Source organism: Ambystoma mexicanum, chromosome 3p, assembly GCF_040938575.1.
Source record: "Ambystoma mexicanum isolate Mex_15411 chromosome 3p, UKY_AmexF1_1, whole genome shotgun sequence".
Classification (NCBI taxonomy): Eukaryota; Metazoa; Chordata; class Amphibia; order Caudata; family Ambystomatidae; genus Ambystoma; species Ambystoma mexicanum.
In genome coordinates this window covers 814,095,645-814,101,644 of record NC_090925.1, presented here as the reverse complement: position 1 = coordinate 814,101,644, position 6,000 = coordinate 814,095,645, and positions in this window count along the sequence as shown.

The window sequence follows — 6,000 nt, the reverse complement described above, 5'->3', positions numbered from 1 at the left end:
TTCAATGGACCACAGATAGGTCACTTTCTATCCCACTTTGCAGCTCCACGCAGCGCTGTGCGCTGCCTTTGGGTTTTTATGGCACACATCTTTCGCTCCAAGAAAGTCACTCTGCCTCTCAAATAAGGGGCTAGGAAAATGACTTTAGACCACAGACAGACCACTTTCCAGCCCACTTCGCCCCTCCACGCTCCTTCTGAGTTTTTATGGCACAAGTCTTTCACTCCAGGAAAGGTGCTCTGCCTCTCAGCAATGGGGCTAAGAAAAAGACTGTAGACGACAGATAACCCATTTCACAGCGCCACGCAGTGCTCCACGCTGTTTCTGGGTTTGTATGGCACATGTCTTTCATTCAAGGAAAGTCACTCTTCCTCTCAACAATGGGGCTAGGCAAAAGACTGTATACCACCGATAGACCACTTTCCAGCCCATTTCACAGCTCCACGCAGTGCTCTACGCTGTTCCTGAGTTTTTATGCCACAAGTCTTTCAGTTCAGGAATGTCGCTCTGCCTCTCAAATATTGGGCTAGGAAACAGACTATAGACCACTTTCCAGCCCACTTTGCAGCTCCACGCTTCATTAATGAAAACACACTCACAAGCAAGTATATCTGCCTAAATGAATATGCTTGTCAGTGGTGATAATGGTATTAATCACCGGTGTGGCAGGTTGAAACTGCACTGTTGTCCGTCGAGTGGCGGGCCATTAATGCATGGTACTGTATGCCACGCTGGTGATTTGCATCTTATTATGTCAGAATTAAGGGTACCCTTTGTGCCCTAATGACGTAATAACACCTCATTAATTCCTGCATGTGATCTCTAATAAAACATGGGGTTCCCACAGAAGCAGTTGAAACATGCCATTTTTAAAAATTGTGAATTAAGTTAGGGTTTCCTGGTGGACCAACATTTTGTTTTCGTCCTTTAACACCACATAAGTGTCTTATATTGGATCCACCTCTGAATTGAAGTCTATTATAGCTAACAACTCTACATATGGGGATGTAGATGGGCCAGTAAAGTCCCACCAGTCTGAGAGTATGTAGGGGCCACGCAAAGCCCTCTACTGTGCACAACTGTATATTGTTAGATGTTTTTTGTCAGGTGTAACTGTTTATTGAGAAACCACTCTCAAAACGGGGAGTTCCTTCTCTCTCCACTCAAGGTGTCACACAACAAACTGTATAACAGATTATTTTCTGCAGCCCTACTTCAGATGCAAATCATGCCCCTTGGGTCCCCCACACCCCAAGCTAACAAAGAGCCAAGAACCAGGCCAGTGTACAGGAAATATATTTGTATTTATCAATGGCACAACACAATAAAATTCTCTCAACATAAATAAATCACAAAAGTGAGTTAAAAAGAACACAAATCACAATTCTTTACTTTCTGTAAATTTCACTTCAGGAAATAATTGGCGCTGTTCATTGAACACATTTATAGATGTAGTGCTTTGCAATTTCGATTTTCCTGCACAATTAAAAATCTAGCAATAGGGTTTCAAGATTGGTACAAATACATATGGCAAATATGATTTCGCCCGCACTTTTGGTTTAAAATAAACACAGGGTGATTTAGCCATTTGTTTTTCAGACCCCCTTACTTTGGTCTGTGTTAAGGAAGTCGGACAGAAAAATTGGAATGATTTGGGGAATTTTGGATTTCAGACCCCCCTCCACTGAAAGGACTGTGATAGGACAAAGTTGGATAAAAAGATTGGACTGATTTAAGAACAAAGACAACCCTCTTTGATATAAAAAAGTCGGGGTCATCAGGACAAAAAGGATTATCCAATTAAATTAAAGGCTATAGTTCCTCAGCACACACTGGATAGTGAACTTTGTTAATTTCTTATTTTTACAAAAAAAAACCCTGTAGTGTTCCACTAAATGGGGAATTAATTAAATTAATCTTTTTAGTTAAATAGGCTAAGGATCTACACAGTTTTGACCTCCCTTCCCCTATAAAGGGAAGCGATGTAAGGCAAGCAGACTCCCCACCTTTTGGTTTCCCAGGGCTCAGTTCTACTTGCATAGAAAGCCTCTGTCTAAAGTTCAGGACAGACAGCTGCATGTCAGGACCCTCTGGAAAGATAGGGCAGCGGTCTGGTCACTCCACTCTCAATGATGGCCTCCAGCTCTCCACCATAGGACCCAGTCAGTGTTTAGGCCTTCCTAGCAATACACAGCTCAACGAGATGCACTCTCAGCAATATCCTCTGGTATTTCCTTGCGGCTGTCAGATGGTAAATTGCAGCAGCACTCATTTGAATGGTAAATGTCAGCAGCTCACTCTGTTCCACCTAGTGCAGTTCCCCTTATATAGCAGCAATGGCACCATCAATTTTACAATCTTGGGGAAGTACCCTGCCAGAGTTCTGGCAACTAGGATTGGAAAGTTACCCTTCTCTCTCCTCCCAAATCTATCCCATCTCAATGGATTGGTCAAAGAGTTTGGAACAGACATATGGCGGCCCCATTTGCAATCCCTATTTGTTCTCCTGTCAATTTTTTGGCAAAAACTAGTTTTTTTAAAAAAAAATTAAAATTATTTTATTCAAACCAAACAACAATACAAACCAAACATGCAATGCAATTTGTGACAATTCAATTAAGCACGTTTAAAATTTAGACACTGCTCTCCCGATCCCAGCCCCCTTTATGAGCCTGTTTGTTCTTCGCATCCAAAATCTGCTCCGTGTGGCAGGGTTTCGCTGCCCTCGGATTCTGTTGGATCCAATACTACTCCAAACATTTCAGCTATCAATCATTAATTCTTATGCCATGAGGGAGCCCATTTCTTCTTCCCCACCCGTGTTACTAGTATCTTGCCACACCATTGTTTGAGACTCCGCCCATTTCTGTAGGTCTTTCCACCATACCTCCACTCGTGGCTTATGGCACTTCTTCCATCCCATAGCAATCCTCCGTTTCGCAAGCACATAAGCCAAATCTTTCAATTTCCCAACATGTTTAAGTTTTCGTGATCTGGGATACCCTCCCAGCAAGCAAGCCCAGGCCGTCTCTATTACAAGCGTGACCCCCTTCCCCGCAACCTTTTGTGCCACTTCACCCCAGAAGCATTCAATTACCGGGCACGACCAAAACATGTGTATCATGTCGGCATTCTCCTCATCACACTTAGGACACGCCTGGCGCCCAACATTTCGGAACTTTGATATTCTCAGAGGGCTCATGTATGCCCTGTGCGTTATATATAGCTGTATTTGTTTAAACCTGGCATTCCTCGACACCTTCTTGTGTCCCAAAGCACGTTCCCATATCCCATCTTCCATCGGGACTCCCATCTCCGTTTCCCATTCCAATCTCAAATGTACCAATTCGGAACTTTGATATTCTCAGAGGGCTCATGTATGCCCTGTGCGTTATATATAGCTGTATTTGTTTAAACCTGGCATTCCTCGACACCTTCTTCTGTCCCAAAGCACGTTCCCATATCCCATCTTCCATCGGGACTCCCATCTCCGTTTCCCATTCCAATCTCAAATGTACCAATTCCTTCCAGACCTTATTCATCAACATCTCATATAATCTAGAGATCTCATGCCCACCCTCTGATATATCATATATTGTCCCAACAGTAGCATCTGGTTCCTCAGTCAAAATAGTTTTCAGGCCACATACTTCGAATCTTCTGCACTATTCCATGATATGTAACATATTGGCCTACATGTAATCCCGCAACTTCCCCAAGTCCTTCTAAATCTGTAATTGTTCCATCTTGCCAAATGTCCCCCAATGTAACCAATCCCACTGATTCCCAGTAGGTCCTAATAATTACCCTCAACTGCTTATCTTCCTTTGCCAGTGCAACCAACAGCATCTGCGGGGCACATGGAAAAGGGTCCCCCATCATCCAGCAAGCTCGACGCCACATATTCCACTCCAACAACATCATCCCAGGGCGCTCCCCCATTTCTGAGCCAACCAACCAGATCATTTCCCGCAAGTAAAAAGGAGTACAGTTTCGCCCAAACAACCTATGTTCAGGGGTCTCTTCATCAGAGAGCCACTTAGCCACATATTGCAGTTAAGCCGCTACATAGTAAGCCTCAAAATTTGGTAGTTTAATACCGCCTTTTTCGTAGAAGTTCTGTAACTTCCATAATGCCACTCTACTCCGGGTACCATGCCACAAGAAGTCCCTGCACATACTGTTCAGCTTAACAAAGAACGTCTTGGTATCATATATGGAATATTGCCAAAATAATGTAAAAGCCTAGGTAGAACCACCATTTTAAGCATTGCACTTCGTCCCATCATCTCTAGGGGCAACTTCTCTCAAAACCTCATGCATTTCCCAATTTTCCCAATGGCTATTTCAGTGTTACACTTATGTTCCTCCTCTGTCGTCTATCCCAAGGTAGCGGAAGGAGCTCACTGTCCATGGTATCTGTAGCACCGGCAAACTTTCTGCAGGGAGTCCCACATAGCCACCCAGCGGGAATATGCTAGATTTCTGGGGGTTCACCGCTATGCCAGACAGCCTGGCATACCACTCCAACACTTCCAAAATGTATTGGAGATTTTCTTCCGGGTATTTCAGATATAGTAACAAATCATCTGCATACAAGGATATTAAGTGTCGTTCCCCTCCCACCTCAATACCTATCAGGTCATATTGTTGCCTGAGGTATATTGCTACGGGCTCCAGGGCTAAAATGTAAAGCATCGGGGACCAGGGGCACCCCTGCCTAGTACCTCTGCTAAGCTGCCATATCTCAGATATCACTGAACCAGTTCGAACTCTGGCCAACGGCTCACTGTATAGCATTTTAGCCCATTTAATATAACATGACCCTACTCCATATCTTCCTAGGGCCGCCAACAACCATGGCCACTTAACCGAGTCAAACGCTTTAACTGCGTCTAATGACACAATCGCCATTTCGCCTTCACTGCTGCACCCCCATTCGACCACTCGATGGTTGTGAGTTATGTTCCTGCCCGGGACATAACCCGTTTGATCTGGGTGAATTAATTTGCCAATTACTCTCCGCATTCTGTTGGCCAGGACAGCAGTCAGTATCTTACTATCCTGGTTAAGCATCGACAAGGGCCTGTAGGAGCCACAACTGTGTCCTGGTTTATTGGGCTTGGGGAGCGGTATTATGATCGCTTCCCTGAGCGATTCCGGCAACCGTCCCACTTCAAATGCCTCATTAAGCATTTCTAGCATGGGGGGAGCACTTCCACCCCATATACTTTATAAAATTCACTAGGGAACCCGTCTGCTCCTGGAGTTTTGCTAGTGGGTAACTGCCTCACAACCTCTTTCAGTTCCTCCAAAGTAATTGGTGCATCCAGCTCTTCCCTCTCTTCTTCACTTATCTTGGGCAGACCTATATCTTCTAGTGTTTCATTTATCTCGTCTTGGCTGCCTCCCTCTATATCTTCATATAGCACCTTGTAATATTCCGCAAATTCCCTATTTACACCTTCTTGGGTGTCTACTGTCTCACCGTCTTCTTTGGTTACAATCCGAATCGGGGGTCTAGGGGTTTCGCTCTTGTACAACCACGCTAGAAGCCAGCCCGTTTTATCTCCTCCTGCATGCTGCCTCTCTATGTACTTTTTATAGTTGAGGTTTCAAAGCCTATCCCAGTATTCCGCACACTGCTGCTGTAATTTGAGTACTAACTCCATATCAGCCCCGCCACCTTCCAATACTCTTCCAGCTCGATCTCTGCTTTCCGCAGATCAGTTAGAACTCCACCCTGCAATCCCTTCGACTTAGCTATGGCAACCCCACGCATCACCAACTTAAAAGCTTCCCATAAAGTACTCGCAGACTTCACACTACCAGTATTCACCTCAAAATAATTAATAATCTCATCCCTTATGTCCTCTCTAAAGACTAGATCTTTGAGGGCTTCTGCCCGGAGGCACCATGTCAGTATCCGCGCCCTCGGGGGGCAATATTGCGATCCAAGGACCAGGGGCGAGTGATCCGAGAGGACTCTCGCTTTATATT